We start from the raw sequence: 17,165 nt of genomic DNA, 5'->3' as shown, positions 1-17,165 counted from the left end.
AACTACATAAAGGAATGGGATGTTATATAGCCAAATGTGCAGATGATACCAAGTTAGAAGGTGCAATAGGGTAGGTAGCAAGTTATAAGTGATCAATGACAAAGTAAAATGAACAACCAAATTGGCAAATAAGGAACAGTATGAGGAGGTGTGAATGATCTTTGGATCCAAGCATGACAACATCACTTATTTTTGAAATGCAGGGGATACGAATTATGGAACAGCAATGGGATTTGGGTGCAAAAATTGATAGAAGTGAATGCATCAGAGAAAACAATTAAAAATAAGCCTAAAGATTCAGACATTAAGGGACAGCTTCATTTTTACATACTGCCATGGTGTAATGTCACCTGGAGTTATGAGCTAAGTGTGGGAAACAAAATGTCAAGAAGAAAATATCAATTTTAAGAGGGAGCAGATTCATTAGAATGGCACCAGGGCTTAAAGGGTTCAAGTTTAAGTACAGAATACATAAACCTGAGATTTATTCCCTGAAGTTTAGAAGATTAAAAGATGCCCTAACTAAATGTTTAAAGTGATAAGGGAATTCAAATGGGTGAATACAGAGAAATGATTTCTTCAAGTGTGGCAATCTGAAACAAGACAGTACACAACCTTAAATTGAGAACAATAGCATTAAATCTGGATCCATTTATTCACTCAACTGGTGGAGACATAGGAATGATTTTTCCTGTTGTGGATGCTGGATCATTTGAAATGTTTAAGACTGAGATTGATGTGAGATATTGCATTTTGGTAATACAAACAAGGATAAGACTTGTACAATTAATGGTCGGGCCTGGGTAGTGTTGTACAACGGAGGGATCTAGGTACATAATTCTTTGAAATTTGTGCCATAGGTAGAGAGGGTGGTTAAGAAGGCATTTAGCATGCTTGCCTTCATTGCTCAGATCTTTGAGCATTGGAGTTGGAACATCATGTTGAGATTGTATAGGATATTGGTGAGGCTTCTTCTGGAGTTGTGTGTGCAGTTCTGGTTGCCGTGTTATAGGAAGGATATTATTAAACTGGAGAGGGGTCAGAAAATATTTACCAGGATGTTGCCAGGAATGGAGGGGTTGAGATATAAAGATAGACTGTAAAGTCTGGGACTTATTTCACTGGAGTGAAGGAGGTTGGGGGATGACCTTATTGAGGTTTATAAAATCTTGAGGGACAAAGATAAGGGGAATGACAAGGGTCTTTTCCCCTGTGTGGGGGAGTTCAAACCTAGGGGGCATATTTTTAAGTGGAGAGAAGAAAGAATTATAAAGGACACAAAGGGTAATTTTTTTAAAAACACAGACAGCGGTTTGTGTGTGGAAAGAACTGCCAGAGAAAGTGGAGGATGCAGGTACAGTTACAACATTTAAAAAAACATTTGGATAAATTCATGAATAAGAAAGATTTGGAGGGATGTGGGTCAAGTGCAGTCAGGTAAGACTAGTTTTGTTTGGGAACATGGTCAGAGTGGACCAGTTGGACAGAAGGATCTGCTTTCATGCTGTATGATCTATTTTTGCTAAATAGGCTTATCAAAAGCTTTAATCAGAATTGACCTGAATGATTAACTGTGTTTTATGCTCTCTCCAGATACTGCTAGATGTGCTGCATTTTCCTGCATATTTTGTTATTGCAGACATTGAGCATCTGCTATAATCTGCTCCAAAAATGAATGCTTTATCTGTAAATGATTCTCTGAAACAGAACATTGCCTTGTACAAAAAAAAGGAAGTTTTGTTTTCCCACTGTAGACCATTGTTTGATCAATAGATTTTCCAAAGCAACTTCACATATCATTATGACCCTGAAACTGTACCAAAATGCACAACAGAATTTATCTTGCATGTTGGTTGAAAAGGCAGTTTACTGTCTTGTTTCTACTATGTTTCACATCAAGTAGCTCTTATTTCACAAACAATTATTACAAAATTTCATTATTATCTGAACTAAGAATTAAAAGTGAAAGAAGACAAAAGCAGAAGGAAAAGAGTACTGGAATTTTGTAAAGAAAACAAGCACTTTGAAAAAAGTGTCAAAGCACAACTATCAAGCTATATTTAACTGGGCTGAATGTCAAAGGTAACATCACTAAGAGATTAAAACATGCAGGTCAGTTTATAAGCAGTACACTTCCATGTTACATTATCATCATATTCACTATACACAGTTATCATCACATTCACATACATCCAATACATTCACATGTGTGGAAACTCACACTCAATCAGGACAGCAACATAAAATGGGATTTAATCAACTATATGGCATATGCCAAAACTGCGTTGTTTTATATCATGGGCTGTAGTATTGAGCTCATATCATTTGAGATATATGGATTTTCATAATGCATTTCCTGTCACTTACCAACTGGTAACTGTACCTGTAAAAATAGTGACATCACAGAGTTGAATTCAGTTCACCTGAAAATCTAATTGTGACAAAGGTGCCAGCCATTGCCACCGTCAGAATAGGAAATAGACTGATGCCTGTGGTAAACTAAAGATTCAGACTGGTAATTCCAGATTAACTGAATTCAGGGACGGCTGTTTTATAACCAAGCCAACCAATGGGAGTAGCATTAGGTAACACTAGGACCTAAAATGACAGTCAAACCTGTAACAACTGCTGCAAGAAGATTTCAATCGTCCTGAACGAGAATGCACCTAGAGATATTTTTAACATGAATGAGACTGGACTGTTTCTCATCTTTTACCAGATTGTTCTCTAACATTTAAAAATGAAATGTGTAAAGCAGAACCTCAGTCAAAAAACATGTCACTGCTGTGGCCAGCACTAATATGAATGTCCAAAAACCTGCTATCTCTTGTAATAGAAAAGTCCAAGAAGCCACGTTGCTTTGCAAGATGCTACCCACACACAGTATGAGCCGAACAAAAAAAAAACTCCAGCATGTTTCAGGCATGGATCAGGAAAGTGGGCACAAAATGTATTAATGGAAGCAAAGGAAGATTATCACCCTCATGACCCCAAATGCCTGCCTGTTCACCCACATTTTTCCATGGCTGAAACTGCAAGGGCTATAGAGATCCTCCAGGATTTCACATTGCAGTCTAAAAACAGAGTAAAGGTATTTAACTGCATTGACAACTTGATAGACTGACTGGAGGAAAGAATGCTCAGCAGCTAAAGATATTGGAGTTAATCCACATAAATGCCTTTTATGATACAAGATAAGGCCATTTTAAGGCGTGACTGAATTTAAAAATAAACACTCATTCATATATTTATCACATTACTTTATTTGCTTTCTTTTTGTACATAGACCTGTTTGCAAGTAAATCAGGATACAGGGGCATCTTTGACTATCTCAATACTCTACATAACAAGAAATTACAAGTATTCCACATCACCATTTTACTGTAGTTTTTTCTTAACTTGCTATTGCCTGGGAACAACAGACTGCTGAGTCTAACACTTTTGGGGATACGTTGTTAGAGGGGATTCTGAGAGACAGGATCTACAGGAATTTGGAGAGGCAAGGACTCATTTGTGATAATCAAAATGGCTTCATGCATGGGAAGTTGTGAATGTGTTTCAGTTTTTGGAAGGGGTGATCAAGAAAGTAGATGAAGGCAGTACGGTAGATGTTGTCTCCATGGACTTTAGCAAGGCCTTTGACAAGATATTGCATAGTCAGTTGCTGAGTAAGATTAAACCTTGTGGGATCCAGGGAGAGCTAGCCAAATGGATGCAAAATTGGCTTGAAGGTAGAAGACAGAGGGAGGTGCGAGAGGGTTGTTTTTCAAATTGGACGCATGTGACCAGTAGCATGCCACAGAGATCAGTGCTGGGCCCACTATTATTTGTAATTTATATAAATGCTTTGGATGAGAATTTAGGAGGTATGGTTACTACTCTTGTGAATGACACCAAGATTAGTGGTACAGTGGATAGTGAAGGTGGTTATCTGGGAATATGAAAAGATCTTGATCAACTGGGCCAGTGGATTGAGGAATGGCAGAGAGAGTTTAATTTAGAGAAATGCAAAGTGTTGCATTTTGATAAAGCAAACCAGGGCATGACTCACACAGTCAATGGTAGGGCCCTGGGGAGTGTTATAAAACAAAGAGATCTAGGGGTACAGGTTCATAGCTCCTTGAAATTGGAGTCACAGGTAGTCAGGGTGAAGAAGAAAGCTTTTGGCATACTTGCTTTCATCGGTCAGAGCTTTGAGTATAAGAGTTGGGACAACCTGTTGCAGTTGTACTAGACATTAATGAGGCCACATTTGGAGTACTGCATGCAGTTCTGGTTTCCCTACTATAGAAAGGATATTATGAAACTAAAAAAAGAGTACAGAAAAGATTTACTAGGATGCTACCTGGACTGGAAGGCTTGAGTTATGAGGGGCTGGATAAGCTGAGACTTTTACCCTGCTTATTAGGAGACTGCGGGGTGACCTTATAAGGGTTTATAAAATCATGAGAGGCATCGACAAAGTAGATAGCCGACAGCTTTTCTCCATGGTAGGGGAGTCTAAAACTAGACAGCATTGTTTAAGTGAGAGGGGAAGAGATATAAAAGGGTCCAGGTGGACAATTTTCTCCACATGCTGCATGGCGAATGCCTGGAACGGGCTGCCAGAGATAGCACAATTTTGACATTTAAGAAACATTTGGACAGGTACATGGATGGATGGGTGGGATAATCATGGAGGACTAGGTTAATTGTGAAAACTGGGTGACATGGACAAGTTAGACTGAAAGGCTTGTTTCCATGTTCTAAATTTCTATGGGTCTACCCTTGTTTATTTAGTTTCCATTAAATAGTGAAAGTCCATTAATGATGAAAGTAGGACAGGATTTATCCAGCAGGATTATTGTTTGTGCATCTTGATAATATTCTCTTGGAGAATAATGCAGTGCGAAGCGGTGAAAGGCTCCCTGCAAGGTCAGCTGTACACTAAACATTAGACGTACAAAGTGGTGGTGGGGGTGGGGGTGGTTTAGGGGCTTGTACAATCTATACAATGGATCATGATGGGGAAGGAGGAGGGAGCGCTGACACCAAAAACAAATATCCAGAATTGTGAGAATTATCTGGGATGGTATTCTCAGTCAGAATTGCCAAAGACTAGGTCCATCCAATGGATTATTCGGGTATTATCATATACAAATAGGCCACTTAGTTGCTTGTATTCAGTTTGGTGGAGTACGTGAACATAACAACCAACAGGCCTGCCTGATAATTGAAACCACCAGATGTTATTGTTTTGTTTAATAAAAATTTTAGTTACACCTGATGTAAATGTGTCCTAGATTGTCACATAAACTTATTTTTAAAAGTTATGTTTTACCATAACAAAAACATATATGATCCTCCCAAAAATGTTCAGTTCACTTTGTTTAAAAAAAAGCTACTGCATTCATTCTTTTTAAGCAGTGACCCCTAATTCTAGATTCTCCCACAAAAATAAGAACCCTTTGTACATGCCCTCTATAACGACCCCTCTGGATCTTTTATGTTTTAATCAAATCATTTCTTAGTCTTCTAAACCCCTGGAAATACAAGGCTAACCTTTGTAACCTTTCTTAACAAAACAATCCACTCATTCTAGGTATTAGTTCAGCGACCCGTCTTTGAACTGCTTCCAATGTATTTATATCCTTGCTTAAATAAGGAGGCTAGCATTGTACACAGTTTGCTGAATGTGAGCGTGCCAATGTCCTGTATAACTGAAGCATAATCTCCCTACTTTTGTATTAATCTCCTTGCAATAAATAATAACTTTGTATTAGCTTCCTAATTACTTGCTGTACCTGTATGCTAGCATTTTGCAACTCATGCTCCAAGGTGCACAGATGCCTTTGTATCTCAGAGCTCTGCAATCTCTCACTATTTAGGCAAAGTGTTTTTTTATTACTCCTGCCAAAATAGAAAATCTCACATGTTCCCAAATTACACTATTTGTTAAGTCTTTGTCCACTCACTTAACATATGTAGCTTCCTTATGTCCTCTTCGTAATTTACTTGCTCATGTACCTTTGTGTCATCAGCAATTTTTCCACTACATATTTGGTCCCTTCAAAGTCATTGATATCTCTAGATTGTAAACAGTTGAAACCCTAACAACCAACACTCGTTACACCTTACCAATCAGAATATGCTCTGTGTTTTCTGTTAGCTCGCCAATCTTCTATCCATGTTATCTTCTACACCGTGAGCTTTTACTTTTCAATATAACCTTTGTTCTACCATTTTTATCAAATGCCCTCTGGAAATCCATGGACAATACATCCATATGTTCCCATTTATACAGTGTGCATGTTTCTTCCTTAAAGAAGGAAGACAGTCAGCATGGCTTTGTCAAGGACAGGTCATGTCTGACAAATTTGAATGAGTTCTTTGACAAGGTGACACAGGCAGTGGATGATGGTAGTCATGTATGCTGTATATTTGGACTTGCAGAAAGCATTTGAAACAATGTCACATGGTTGATTGGTTTGCAAATTAGAAACGTTTGGGATTGATGGACCCTGAGCAGCATGGAATAGAAATTGGCTAAAAGATAGGAAACAGAGGGTAGGTATAGATGGGCATTTCTCAGATTAGTGATGAGTTGAAAGTAGTGATCCCCAGAGATCGGTGTTGGGACCTTTGCTTTTACTGATTTATATAAATGATTTGTAGATAGGTGTAGAGGGCAAAATCTCTAAATATGCAGATAATACTAAACTAGAGAGAATAGTGAATGTAAGGATGATGCCAAGCAACTTCAAAAGGAATTGACAATTTGACTAAATAGTCAGGTACACAGCAAGTGAATTTCAATACAGGAAAATGTAGGGTAATGCATTTTGATAGAAAAAACCTGGAGGAGATACAATATAGGCTCAATGGCACAATTTTGATGGATGTACAGGAACAGCAGGATCTCAGAATTCATGTGAATGATTCTCTGAAGGCTGTCAGGCAAGTTGAAACAGTTGTTAAGAAGGCGTCTAGAATTCTTGACTTCATAAATAGAGACATAAGGGTATAAAAGCAAGGAAGTGATGCTACACCTCTGCAAATCATTTGGAGTATTGCACTCAGTTCTGAGCAGTTTACTTAAGGAAAGATGTTAAAGTCCTGGAGAGATTGCAAAGGAAATTTTTTAGAATGATACCAGGAATGAGGCATTTTAGATATAAAGAAAGATTGGGGAGATAGGGAGATGGTCACCTCTTCATCTCTTGAAGCAGAGATGAAGAGGTGACCATCTTGAGGTGTTCAAAATTATTAACATTTTGACAGGACAAAGAAGGATATGCTGTTTCCAGGAGTTGGTATGTCAGTAACTAGTGCTCACAATTTCAAGACTGTCAGCAAGAGAGCTAGAAGTGAGATGAGGAGAAACTTTTTCTCTCAGAGAGTTGTTAGGATTTGGAATGTGCTGCCAACACATTAAAAACAAGACAAGATATGAAAACATCAATAATTCCATACGTACCCCAATGAACCCAAATCCTGGGATGAAGGGGAAGTCATTCATCTCTGCTCCAAGCGCCAGCTGTTTTATCAATTTATATTCACCTTGTCAGTTTCTCTGGAAGAGACGTTGAACTGGTGATAAAGCTTAAAAGTTAAGCAATATTCGAAGCACTTCTGATTTCAGACAATAAAAATAGTCTTTTTCCTAATTCTGGTCGTCTGTCTTTGTGCTTTGAAAGTAAAGCAAAAGAGAGGAACGAACTTCCTGCATTTTGGAAGCTTTTACAATTTTTCTACAAGCACACAGTTCCGTGCCGAGTTTATGGGTCATTTGCATTTTTGAAACATATGTCGATTCAACAACTGATTTTTTTTTCAAAAGCAGGCCAGAACTCGCTGGGAAAGTTCACAAGGGACTAGCTGACTTCCTTTAGAGTAAAAAACTTCGAATTAAAGTTTGAAGTATAGACTAGCCAAGTTTGCTGGTATCTGCAGAAATACCTGCCCGCACGTTCAGAGTAATGTTTGAAAGTGCAGCCGGTAAGAAAGCTTTCCTCGTTTCTATTTCATTTCCATAGCAGTTGGATTGACTCCTGAAAGAGACCGCGGTTCACATTGAAATAACCATGGTGCACTGGTTAAATTGCCGTTTTATTGAAAAAGAGTTGGTCTAAAAGTGTTGTCTGTTACAGTTTATTGAGAATTATTCATTACTACATCAACATTTAATCTATGGTGTTCGCTGGTTCTTGTAGTATTTTAAAAACTAGATAGGTTAACGGTTATGAACGGTTAACAGATTCATTTCACAACGGTACTGCAGTAAATCCTGTATATTTAAGTAGCTTGTGATTTGTGCATTGTTCTGAGAGGTTTGATTGTGTGTAGAGTGCTCTGAATATTATAATTAAAATTGTTTTCGTCGATGTGCTGTCAGGAATGCAGTGATTAAACCCAACTCCACGTTCATTCTGTGTAATAAATACCACATTCAGCGGCATTCAACGTGCGCTGGAGCATTGCTTGTCCTCAGATGAACTCCACGCCGTGCCAACAATCCAGTTCTGGGCAGTCTGTCAACCAACAGAATATCAAAACAAGAAATGTTATTTGGTTAACTTGACAGCAAAAAGGGGGATGGAGGTAGAAGCGGTGATTCAGCATGCAATACGTGTTCATTGTGTACCCGAGTCTTTGAATGTCTTGAATTCTAAAATATACAACTTCAAGCTATTTTATCAAGAACAATGCTTTGGTCACAATATAATCATGAGTGAAAGATTAATTTAATGGCATTTAGTCCCCTCACAACTGTGACTGAAAACAAATCATAAAATGAATTCCTCTGTGTAATTTTATACAAAAGTTTTTTTTAAATTTTAATCTTTGGAGTCGACAATTGGAAGCATAAAAGAAAGAAAAATTGGCATTTATAGTGTACCTTTCATGACCTCTCAATGACCCACAGGGCAGCAAATGAAGTAGTATCCTGAAATGTAATCATCATTTCAATTATGAAAACACAGCCACCAGTTGGAGCACAGCAAGCTCTCTCAATCTGTAAACTGACAGTGACCTTCCGTTTTTGTGATGCTGATTGATGGAAAATGTTGACCTGGATGCTGGAGTTACCTCCTCCCCTTCAAAATAGTAGCATGAGATCATTTGCATTCTCCTGGTAAGGCAGGCAGGCCTCAGTTACATCATGTCCCAAAGGCAGTAACTCTTACAATGTAGCACTCCCTCAGTATGGCAGTGCAATGTCAGCATAGGCTTTTGTGCTGAAGTCTCTGTAACAAAATTTGATCCCAATACCTTCTAGTAACAGAAAATAGGTGCAGGAATAGATTTTTTTAGATTAGGTTTCCGACAGTATCGAAACAGGCCATTTGGCCCAACAAGTCCATATTGACCCTCCAAAGAGTAACCCACCCAGACCCATTCCCCTACATTTACCTCTGACTAATGCACCTAACGCTATGGGCAATTTAGCATGGCCAATTCACCTGATCTGCACATCTTTGGAATGTAGGAGGAAACCCACGCAGACATGGGGAGAATGTGCAAACTCCACACAGACAGTTGCCCACGGTGAAAATCGAACAAGGTCCCTGGCACTGTGAGGCATCAGTGCTAACCACTGAGCCACTGTGCCTCCCGATTCAGCCCTATTCAGGCCTTCGAACCTGCACCACCATTCAATATGATCATGACTGATCACGTAATCTCAGTATCCCAGTCCCACTTCCTCTCCATACCCCTTGATCCCTTTAGCCACAAAGGCAACATTCAGCTCCCTCTTGAATATATCTAATCAACTGGCCCCAACAGCTTCTTGTGGGACAGAATTCCACAGGTTCACAACTCTGAGTGAAGAAATTCTTCCTCATCGCAGTTAGAACATAGAACAATACAGCACAGAACAGGCCCTTCGGCTCACGATGTTGTGCCGAACATTTGTCCTAGCTTAAGCACCCATCCATGTACCTATCCAATTGCCGCTTAAAGGTCACCAAAGATTCTGACTCTATCACTCCCACGGGCAGCGCATTCCATGCCCCCACCACTCTCTGGGTAAAGAACCCACCCCTGACATCTCCCCTATACCTTCCACCCTTCACCTTAAATTTATGTCCCCTTGTAACACTCTGTTGTACCCGGGAAAAAAGTTTCTGACTGTCTACTCTATCTATTCCTCTGATCATCTTATAAATCTCTATCAAGTCACCCCTCGTCCTTCGCCGTTCCAACGAGAAAAGGCCTAGCACTCTCAACCTATCCTCGTACGACCTATTCTCCATTCCAGGCAACATCCTGGTAAATCTTCTCTGCACCCTCTCCAAAGCTTCCACATCTTTCCTAAAGTGAGGCGACCAGAACTGCACACAGTACTCCAAATGTGGCCTAACCAAAGTCCTGTACAGCTGCAACATCACTTCACGACTCTTGAATTCAATCCCTCTGCTAATGAACGCTAATACACCATAGGCCTTCTTACAAGCTCTATCCACCTGAGTGGCAACTTTCAAAGATCTATGAACATAGATCCCAAGATCCCTCTGTTCCTCCACCTCACTAAGAACCCTACCGTTAACCCTGTATTCCACATTCTTATTTGTCTTTCCAAAATGGACAACCTCACACTTGGCAGGGTTGAACTCCATCTGCCACTCCTCAGCCCAGCTCTGCATCAAATCTAAGTCCCTTTGCAGCCGACAACAGCCCTCCTCACTATCCACAACTCCACCAATCATCTGCAAATTTACTGACCCACCCTTCGACTCCCTCATCCAAGTCATTAATAAAAATTACAAACAGCAGAGGACCCAGAACTGATCCCTGCGGAACTTCACTTGTAACTGGGCTCCAGGCTGAATATTTACCATCTACCGCCACTCTCTGACTTCGACCGGTTAGCCAGTTTTCTATCCAATTGGCCAAATTTCCCTCTATCCCATGCCTCCTGACTTTCTGCATAAGCCTACTATAGCCAACCTTATCAAATGCCTTACTAAAATCCATGTATACTACATCCACTGCTCTACCCTCATCCACATGCTTGGTCACCTCCTCAAAGAATTCAATAAGACTTGTAAAGCAAGACCTACCCTTCACAAATCCGTGCTGGCTGTCCCTAATCAAGCAGTATCTTTCCAGATACTCATAAATCCTATCCCTCAGTACCCTTTCCATTACTTTGCCTACCACCGAAGTAAGACTAACTGGCCTGTAATTCCCGGTGTTATCCCTATTCCCTTTTTTGAACAGGGGCATAACATTCACCACCCTCCAGTCCCCTGGTACCACCCCCGTTGACATTGAAGATGAAAAGATCATTGCCAATGGTACTGCAATTTCCTCTCTTGCTTTCCACATAATCCTGGGATATATCCAGTCAGGCCCTGGGGACTTGTCTATCCTCAAGTTGTTCAAAATGTCCAACACATCTTCCTTCCTAACAAGTATCTCCTCTAGCTTACCAGCCCGTTTCACACTCTCCTCTTCAACAATACGGTCCCTCTCGTTCGTAAATACTGAAGAAAAGTACTCATTCAAGACCTCTCCTATCTCTTCCGACTCAATACACAATCTCCCACTACTGTCCTTGATCGGACCTACCCTCGTTCTCGTCATTCTCATGTTTCTCACATATGCATAAAATGCCTTTGGGTTATCCTTGATCCTATCCCCCAAAGATTTTTCATGCCCTCTCTTAGCTCTCCTAATCCCTTTCTTCAGGTCCCTTCTGGCTATCCTGTATCCCTCCACTGCTCTGTCTGAACCCGGTTTCCTCAACCTTATGTAAGCCTCCTTCTTCCTCTTTACAAGACATTCAACCTCCCTCGTCAACCAAGGTTCCCTCACACGACCATTTCTTTCCTGCCTGACAGGTACATACATATCAAGGACACGTCGTATCTGTTCCTTGAAAAAGTTCCACATTTCCACGACATCCTTCCCTGACAGCCTATGCTCCCAACTTATGCTCCTCAGATCCTGTCTTACAGCATCGTAATTACCCTTCCCCCAATTGTAAAACTTACCCTGTTGCACGCACCTATCTCTCTCCATAACCAAGGTGAAAGTCACAGAATTGTGGTCACCATCACCAAAATGTTCACCCACTAATAAGCCCATCACTTGTCCCGGTTCATTACCGAGTACCAAATCCAATATGGCCTCCCCTCTGGTCGGACAATCTACATACTGAGTTAGAAAAGCTTCCTGTACACACTGCGCAAACACCGCCCCATCCAATCTACTTGATCTAAAGAGCTTCCAATCAATATTTGGGAAGTTGAAATCGCCCATGACTACTACCCTGTGGCTTCTGCACCTTTCCAAAATCTGTTTCCCAATCTGTTTCTCCACATCTCTGCTGCTATTGGGGGGCCTATAGTAAACACCCAACAAGGTGACTGCACCTTTCCTATTTCTGACTTCAGCCCATACTACCTCCAAAAGCAGATCCCCCTCGAACTGCCTTTCTGCAGACGTTATACCATTTCTAATTAGCAATGCCACCCCCCCTCCTTTTTTACCACCCTCCCTAATCTTACTGAAACATCTGTAACCAGGAACCTCCAACAACCATTCCTGTCCCTCTTCTATCCACGTTTCCGTGATGGCCACAACATCGTAGTCCCAGGTACCGATCCACGCCTTAAGTTCACCCACCTTATTTCTGATACTCCTTGCGTTGAAGTATACGCACTTGAACCCATCTCTGTGTCCGCAAGTATTCCCTGTCAGTGCTACCTTCTTCACAGCCTCCCTACATTCTTGGACATCCTGACAAACAGCTAGCCTACTTGCTGGACTACAAGTCCGGATCCTGTCCCCCTGCCAAATTAGTTTAAACCCCCCCCGAAGAGTGCTAGCAAACCTACCCCCCAGGATATTGGTGCCCTTCTGGTTCAGGTGCAACCCGTCCTGCTTGTACAGGTCCCACCTTCCCCAGAATGCAGTCCAATTGTCCAAATACCTGAAGCCCTCCCTCCTACACCATCCTTGCAGCCACGTGTTCAACTGCACTCTCTCCCTATTCCTTGCCTCACTGTCACGTGGTACCGGCAATAACCCAGAGATGACGATTCTGTCTGTCCTAGCTTTTAGCTTCCAGCCTAACTCCCTGAGCTCTTGAATGACCTCCCCACCCCTCTTCCTACCTATGTCGTTGTTGCCAACGTGCATCACGACTTCTGGCTGCAAACCCTCCCCCTTAAGGATTCTGAAGACACGGTCCGAGACATCTCGGATCCTGGCACCCGGGAGGCAACAAACCATCTGAGAGTCTCGCCCATGTCCACAGAACCGCCTGTCCGTCCCTCTAACTAGAGTGTCTCCTATAACTAGCGCTCTCCTCCTCTCCCCCTTTACCTTGAGTCTCAGAGCCGGACCTCGTGCCAGAGACCCGGTCACTGCAGCTTACCCCTGCTAGGCCGTTCCCCCCCAACAGTATCCAAAGCGGTATACTTATTGTTTAGGGGAATGACCACAGGGGATCCCTGCACTGCCTGCTGCCTCCCCTTCCCACCCCTAACTGTTACCCAGCTACCTCTGTTCTCTGGCGTAACTATGTCCCTGTAGCTTCTATCTGTCACCCTCTCAGCCTCTCAAATAATCCTCAGTTCATCCAACTCCAGTTCCAGTTCCCTAACTCGTTCTGTGAGGAGCAGGATCTGACTGCATTTCCTGCAGACGAAGTCGGCAGGAGTATTGGTGGTCACCCCTACCTCAAACATCCTGCAGGAGGAACATTCCACTGCCTGCGCTGCCATTACTCTACACTTCGTCTCCAAAACAAGAACACTGAGTAGCTTTCCTGTGGACTTTAAAGTTAGGTTAGAGGAGGAGGATGAGAGGGAGGCCCTACTATGTAGGGCCTGGGGTCTAGAACACACCCACTCAAGTATCAAACACTTATCTTCCCAACCAGCTCTGCGCTCCAACCTCACTTCCGCCCAGCTCCCGCCGCTCTCTGCTGTGAAAAGGAGAGTTCTGAATGGTTTACCCTTTATTCTAAGACAGTGACCTTTAGTTTTGGACTTCCCCAACATTGGGAATACTTTTCCCACAACTAGCCTGTCTAGTCCCATCAGGATTTTATATGTTTCTATGAGATCTCCCCTCATTCTTCTAAATTCCTTCTAAAGCCCAGTTGATTCAGACATTCTTCATATGTCAATCCTGCCACCCCAGGAATCAGTCTGGTGAACTTTCGCTGGACTCCCTCAATAGCAAGAGTGTCTTTCCTCAAACTAGAGACCAAACCTGCACACCATACTTAAGGTGTGGCCTCAACAAAAACTTTATATTTATCCACATTATATTGCATTTGGCAAGTAGTTGCCACTCAGCCAGTCTGTCCAAGTCACCCTGTAGACCTTTAGCATCCTCCTCACAGCATACACTGCCACCTAACTTAGTGTCATCTGCAAGTTTGGAGTTATTGCATTCAATTCCTTCAGGCATATTGGTTTACAATATATATTAACATCAGGTTTATTTGGAAGCACGACCTTTCGGAGCACTGCTCCTTGTGGAGTATAAGATTGTAGGACACAGAATTCATAGCAAAAGTTTACACTGTGATTTAACTGAAGTTATATAATCGAAAAAAGATCTGGATTGTTTGTTAAGTCTCTCATCTTTCAGAATGGGCATGTTGGCTTCTGTTCTTTCATATGTAAATTCCAGAACTTTCTCAAGTGATCTTTAACAATAGGTGCCATGTTGGCCCAGATAATGCATTGAAGGTGTGAGGCTGTCTGTGCCCCAATGTTCAGACTGATTCTGATCCACAAAAGGGATTTACAGACTCTTACATGGACTCATGCAATTTTTGAGAAAAATAAAATGTAATTCTGCAAGTACAAATTCACCCCACAAAGTTATATGTGTGGGTGTGTGTGCTCAAGGAGGTATGAGTGTCTGTGAGTGTGTGTGTGTGTGTGTGTGTGTGTATCTGTATATGTGTGTGAATGTGAGTGTAAAGGGGTATAGGTCTATGAGAGGGTGCGTGTGAGCGTGTGCGAGTGTATGTGGGAGCATATGAGAGAGAGCTTGTGTATGAGAGAGGGTTTGCGTGAGTGTATGGGTCGGTAGGAGAGTGTGTGTGTGTGCGCGCGCGGGTGTGTAGTGCAGTGGAGTCACCTGTAGTGTGACATGAACCCATGGTCCTGGTTGAAGCCATCCTCTTGGGTATCGAACTTGGCTATCAGCCTTTGTTTGGCCTCTTTTCGTTGTTGCCTGTCCCGAAGTCCTCCTTGGAGGACGATCACCCGAAGGTCTGTGGTCGAATGTCCTGGACCGCTGAAGTGTTCTCCAAGTGGAAGGGAACACTCCTGTCTGGTGATTGTTGTGTGATGTCCATTCATCCGTTGCTGTTGCCTCTGCTCGGTCTCACCAATGTACCATACCTCAGGGCATCCTTGCCTGCAGCGTATGATATAGGCAACGTTGGCTGAGTCACGAGTACCTGCCACGTACATGGTGGGAGGTGTCCCCACATGTAATGCTGGTATCCATGTTGACACTTTGCAGGCAAGAATGCCCGGAGGCATGGTACATTGGTGAGACCAAGCAGAGGCTACAGCAACGGATGAATGGACACCGCACAACCATCAACAGACAGGAATGTTCCCTCCCAGTCGGAGAACACTTCAATGGTCCGGAACATTCGACCTCGGACCTTCAGGTGATCATCCTCAGAGGCTGACTTCGGGACAGGCAACAACGCAAAGTGGCTGAGCAGACACTGACAGCCAAGTTTGGTATCCATGGGGATGGCCTCAACCGGGACACCACACACACACACACACACACACACACACACACTTAGTGACCAGCTCTCATACACAGGCTGACACATACTCCCACACACACCCTCTCACAGACTGATACCCCTTTATACTCACAATCATACACGTATAGACACACACACACACACACACACACACTCAGACACTCATACCACCTCGGACACACATGCCCACACATATAACGTTGTGGGGCGAATTTGTACTTGCAGAGTTACATTTTATTTTGTTCAAAAACTGCATGAATCCATGCAAGATTCTGTAAATCCCTTTTGTGGATTAGAATCAGTCTGAACATTGGGGCACAGACAGCCTCATACAGGGCACCTCACACCTTCAATGCATTATCTGGGCCAGTATTGCAACTATTGTTACATTCTCAAATGAAATTTAACTTTAAGAAAGTTCTGGAATTTACATATGAAAGCACCGAAACCAACATACCCATTCTAAAAGATGAGAGACTTAACAAATAATCCAGGTCTTTTCCCGATTATATAATTTCTGTTACATCACACTGTAAACTTTTGCTATTAATTCTGTGTCTTACGGTCTTACACTCCACAACCACCTGAAGGAGCAGCGCTCTGAAAGCTAGTGCTTCCAAATAAGCCTGTTGGACTATAACCTGGTGTTGTGTGTTTTTTAACTTTGTACACCCCAGTCCAACACCGTCACCTCCAAATCATATATTGTAAACAGCTGGGGTTCCAGCACTGAACCCTGTGGCACCCCATTCATCACTGCCTGCCACTCTGAAAAGGACCCATTTATTCCAACTCTCTGCTTCCTGTCTGCCAACCAGTTCTCTATTCATGTCAATATCATGAGTTTTAATTTTCCTTACTAATCTCTAATGTAGAACCCTGTCAAAAGCCTTTTGAAAGTCGAGATAACAACATCTACTGATTCACATTTGTCCACTCTACAGGCCACATCCTCAAAAGAATTCCAGAAGAAGATCTGTCGAGCACAATTTCCTGTTAGTGAATCCATGCTAACGGGACGGATTCTGTCACTGCTTTCCAAATGCTCAGTTATTACATCGTTAATAATTGACTCCAGCATTTTTCTCCACCACCAATGTCAGGCTAACCAGCAAATAGTTCCCATATTCTCACTTCCTGCCCTTTTTTACATTAGCTACCCTCCAGTCCATTGAAATGCTTCCAGAGTCTACAGAATGCTGAAAAATGATCACCAATGCATCTGCTATTTCTAGCGCCTCTTCAAGTCATAGAGTCATAGAAATGTACAGCACAGAAACAGACCCTTCAGTCCAACTAGTCCAAGGCGACCAGATATCCCAACTCAATCTAGTCCCACCTGCCAGCACCTGGCCCATATCCCTTTCAATCCCTCCTATTCATATACTCTTCCAGAAGCCTTTTAAATGTTGCAATTGTA

At 42.2% G+C, this 17,165-nt stretch overlaps 2 long non-coding RNA genes across 2 annotated transcripts in view; one reads left to right on the top strand and one right to left on the bottom strand.

Annotated features, from left to right (window-relative positions):
- The window catches only part of LOC122553517 (uncharacterized), a 146,235-nt gene that overhangs the window by 103,874 nt on the left and 25,196 nt on the right, over positions 1 to 17,165 (bottom strand). The window contains exon 3 of the long non-coding RNA XR_006312746.2: positions 7,457 to 8,510. This is a non-coding gene — a long non-coding RNA (uncharacterized LOC122553517). The remainder of the gene's footprint in view (positions 1 to 7,456; positions 8,511 to 17,165) is intronic.
- Positions 7,860 to 17,165, top strand: part of LOC148149386 (uncharacterized) — a 104,302-nt gene continuing 94,996 nt past the window's right edge. Inside the window, exon 1 of the long non-coding RNA XR_015757886.1 lies at positions 7,860 to 7,977. This is a non-coding gene — a long non-coding RNA (uncharacterized LOC148149386). The remainder of the gene's footprint in view (positions 7,978 to 17,165) is intronic.

This window comes from Chiloscyllium plagiosum, unplaced genomic scaffold (assembly GCF_037043375.1).
Source record: "Chiloscyllium plagiosum isolate Xiang-an unplaced genomic scaffold, Cpla_swu_hap1 HiC_scaffold_8, whole genome shotgun sequence".
Classification (NCBI taxonomy): Eukaryota; Metazoa; Chordata; class Chondrichthyes; order Orectolobiformes; family Hemiscylliidae; genus Chiloscyllium; species Chiloscyllium plagiosum.
Note: the sequence above shows the minus strand (reverse complement) of the source record. Positions and strands in the feature narration are given on the sequence as shown.